The sequence below is a fragment of the Coregonus lavaretus genome (genome assembly GCF_964263955.1).
Source record: "Coregonus lavaretus genome assembly, chromosome: 16".
Lineage (NCBI taxonomy): Eukaryota > Metazoa > Chordata > Actinopteri > Salmoniformes > Salmonidae > Coregonus > Coregonus lavaretus.
The window spans coordinates 45,604,680-45,609,110 of NC_140003.1; the positions used below are offsets into that span (position 1 = coordinate 45,604,680).

General features: G+C 41.8%; 1 pseudogene across 1 annotated transcript in view; it reads right to left on the minus strand.

Moving 5' to 3' along the window:
- Nucleotides 1–388: 388 nt before the first annotated feature.
- The window catches only part of LOC311143864 (syntaxin-binding protein 5-like), a 293,895-nt pseudogene continuing 289,852 nt past the window's right edge, over nucleotides 389–4,431 (minus strand). Inside the window, exon 29 of the transcript in view lies at nucleotides 389–443. The product of the transcript in view is annotated as a syntaxin-binding protein 5-like (transcript). The remainder of the gene's footprint in view (nucleotides 444–4,431) is intronic.

Here is a 4,431-nt window from a genome sequence, read left to right on the forward strand (position 1 = left end):
GTCTCCAGCATCCCACTGAGCCAAGCCCTGTAGTCTCCAGCATCCCACTGAGCCACGCCCTGTAGTCTTCAGCATCCCACTGAGCCACGCCCTGTAGTCTCCAGCATCCCACTGAGCCACACCCTGTAGTCTTCAGCATCCCACTGAGCCACGCCCTGTAGTCTTCAGCATCCCACTGAGCCACGCCCTGTAGTCTCCAGCATCCCACTGAGCCACGCCCTGTAGTCTCCAGCATCCCACTGAGCCACGCCCTGTAGTCTCCAGCATCCCACTGAGCCACGCCCTGTAGTCTCCAGCATCCCACTGAGCCACGCCCTGTAGTCTCCAGCATCCCACTGAGCCACGCCCTGTAGTCTCCAGCATCCCACTGAGCCACGCCCTGTAGTCTTCAGCATCCCACTGAGCCACGCCCTGTGGTCTCCAGCATCCCACTGAGCCACGCCCTGTAGTCACAAAGACATAAAAGGAGGTGACAGCAAGCGTTGCTGGAGTACCAAAGTAACATATTGATAACAGAAGGTCTGTAACTAAGTAGTCTCCTCATGCAATATTGAAATCATCCTGAGAATGAGAAAATGGCCAGAGGACCATGAGGCATTGACCTCTCGACACACAGAATGAGGAATTAGAACTCTCTAGCTGACCTCTTGACCTCTCTCATTTAGTTTGTGTGTGGGATGTGTCTGCTGGCCTGATTTACACAAGCATCGAAAAAAGAGGTGAAACCTCCTGTGTCCGGGCTGACCACACTGTGAATCTCATATGCAGTTTGCTAGGCAGTTGACTGCATAAGTAGCAGGTTTGCTCTGTTTATTTGTACAAATATGACCTCTGGGCTGCGCCGTAACCCCTGGTGACTCAACAGTGCAGCTGTAAATCCAGCAGAATGAGAGAAAGCCAAAGGTCAAGGAAGAGGTTATCAATAGGTTTTCAGTAGGGATTCTTCAGCCACAGCTTTTGCGTTTGATTATCATTTGTCATAATGCACTCCCCGTATTAGGATAGCCTTGCCTGGGGTCAGAGTTCAAAGGTCAAATCAGTGTCAGGGTCAGTAAAAGATGCCCACATGTTTGTATTTATTATGGATCCCCATTAGCTGCTGCCAAGGAAGCAGGTACTCTTCCTGGGGTCTAGCAAAATGAAGGCAGTTATATAAAATAAAATAAAAAACATTACATTTCACAACACAGAGAGTGTAAAAGGTGTGCCCTGTCCATCCCAGGCCCAATGTGAGACGTTCCTCCGGACAGAGACAGGTTCATCAGTAGGGGTGAAACATTGGGCTCTACCTGGTCCTGGAGATATAATTAGGAAGGGGCTGGAGAGGGGTTCTGTGGAATATACCGGGGCAATGTCTGCTCTGTCTAAATATTGTTATTTTACTTATAATCCTTTTCGTTCCCATTGGGATCATATGGCTTCCACCAGAGAGCACCACTGCTTCCAATCTTCTGCCTTTTGGGGGAGGGTTTTCCATGACAGGCCAATCTCCTTCTCCTCAGTTCTTTGCCAGGTTTCCTTTGGGTGGTATCATATTGTTACAACACTGTGAAAACTGAATTATGAGAAGAGTCAAAATTAAGATGGATTGACATGATATGTACTGTATCAGTGAAACAATATATATATATATATATATATATATATATATATATATATATATATACAGTTGCAGTCGGAAGTTTACATACACTTAGGTTGGAGTCATTAAAACTCGTTTTTCAACCACTCCACACATTTCTTGTTAACAAACTATAGTTTTGGCAAGTCGGTTAGGACATCTACTTTGTGCATGACAAAATACATTTTTCCAACAATTGTTTACAGACAGATTATTTCACTTACAAGTCACTGTATCACAATTCCAGTGGGTCAGAAGGTTACATACACTAAGTTGACTGTGCCTTTAAACAGCTTGGAAAATTCCAGAAAATGATGTCATGGTTTAGAAGCTTCTGATAGGCTAATTGACATCATTTGAGTCAATTGGAGGTGTACCTGTGGATGTATTTCAAGGCCTACCTTCAAACTCAGTGCCTCTTTGCTTGACATCATGGGAAAATCAAAAGAAATCAGCCAAGACCTCAGAAAAAAAAATTGTAGCCCTCCACAAGGCTGGTTCATCCTTGGGAGCAATTTCCAAACACCTGGAGGTACCACGTTCATCTGTACAAACAATAGTACGCAAGTATAAACACCATGGGACAACGCAGCCGTCATACCGCTCAGGAAGGAGACGCATTCTGTCTCCTAGAGATGAACGTACTTTGGTGCGAAAAGTGCAAATCAATCCCAGAACAACAGCAAAGGACCTTGTGAAGATGCTGGAGGAAACAGGTACACAAGTATATATATCCACAGTAAAACAAGTCCTATATCGACATAACCTGAAAGGCCGCTCAGCAAGGAAGAAGCCACTGCTCCAAACCGCCATAAAAAAGCCAGACTACGGTTTGCAACTGCACATGGGGACAAAGATCATACTTTTTGGAGAAATGTCCTCTGGTCTGATGAAACAAAAATAGAACTGTTTGGCCATAATGACCATTGTTATGTTTGGAGGAAAAAGGGGGGACTTGCAAGACGAAGAACACCATCCCAACCGTGAAGCACGGGGCTGGTAGCATCATGCTGTGGGGGTGCTTTGCTGCAGGAGGGTCTGGTGCACTTCACAAAATAGATGGCATCATGAGAAAGGAAAATTATGTGGATATATTGAAGCAACATCTCAAGACATCAGTCAGGAAGTTAAAGCTTGGTAGAAAATGGGTCTTCCAAATAGACAATGACCCCAAGCATACTTCCAAAGTTGTGGCAAAATGGCTTAAGGACAACAAAGTCAAGGTATTGGAGTGGCCATCACAAAGCCCTGACCACAATCCTATAGAACATTTGTGGGCAGAACTGAAAAAGTTTGTGTGAGCAAGGAGGCCTACAAACCTGTCTCAGTTACAACAGCTCTGTCAGGAGGAATGGGCCAAAATGCACTCAACTCATTGTGGGAAGCTTGTGGAAGGCTACCCGAAACATTTGACCCAAGTTAAACAATGTAAAGGCAATGCTACCAAATACTAATTGAGTGTATGTAAACTTCTGACCTACTAAGAATTTGATGAAATAAATATTAGCTGAAATAAATCATTATCTCTACTATTACTCTGACATTTCACTTTCTGAAAATAAAGTGGTGTTCCTAATTGACCTAAAACAGGGAATTTTTACTAGGATTAAATGTCAGGAATTGTGAAAAACTGAGTTTAAATGTATTTTGCTAAGTTGTATGTAAACTTCCAAATTCAACTGTATATATATATATATATATATGAAATGTAGTATATCAGTGAAACAATATCTTGCATGGAGCCCCAGACCGAGGGTGATTGACCGTCATCTTGAACTTCTTCCATTTTCTAATAATTGCGCCAACAGTTGTTGCCTTCTCACCAAGCTGCTTGCCTATTGTCCTGTAGCCCATCCCAGCCTTGTGCAGGTCTACAATTGTATCCCTGATGTCCTTACACAGCTCTCTGGTCTCGGCCATTGTGGAGAGGTTGGAGTCTGTTTGATTGAGTGTGTGGACAGGTGTCTTTTATACAGGTAACGAGTTCAAACAGGTGCAGTTAATACAGGTAATGAGTGGAGAACAGGAGGGCTTCTTAAAGAAAAACTAACAGGTCTGTGAGAGCCGGAATTCTTACTGGTTGGTAGGTGATCAAATACTTATGTCATGCAATAAAATGCAAATGAATTACTTAAAAATCATACAATGTGATTTTCTGGATTTTATATTCCGTCTCTCACAGTTGAAGTGTACCTATGATAACAATTACAGACCTCTACATGCTTTGTAAGTAGGAAAACCTGCAAAATCGGCAGTGTATAAAATACTTGTTCTCCCCACTGTATATATATATATATATATATATATATATATATATATATATATATATATATATATATATATATATATATATATATATATATATAATATGTACCGTATCAGTGAAACAATAGATATGATATGTAATGTATCAGTGAAACAATATAAATGATATGTACTGTATCATTGAAACAATAGATATGATATGTACTCTATCAGTGAAACGATAGAGGGGGAATCCACAATGTTGGCCAGACCTAATAATAATGTATTGTTTTGTTTACACATTTTCATTCAACCTGTCGTAGGGCAAGGCTATCATTAAAGAAGGCGTTCAATCAGAATCCAGACTGCTAAATTGGAACACTGAGCTTGTTGGATGCCAAGTTGCTATGGCATGAATAAATAGTGGCAGCATAACTATTCTGTCTCTTCAGCGATAAAAACCTATATAACCATAACGCACAGAAAATGAGGAAAAATGGAAAGAAGGAAATCGAGGAAACATTCATTAAATATGCTTTGTTTTGCTCAGAGCTCTTGTTCGCTTT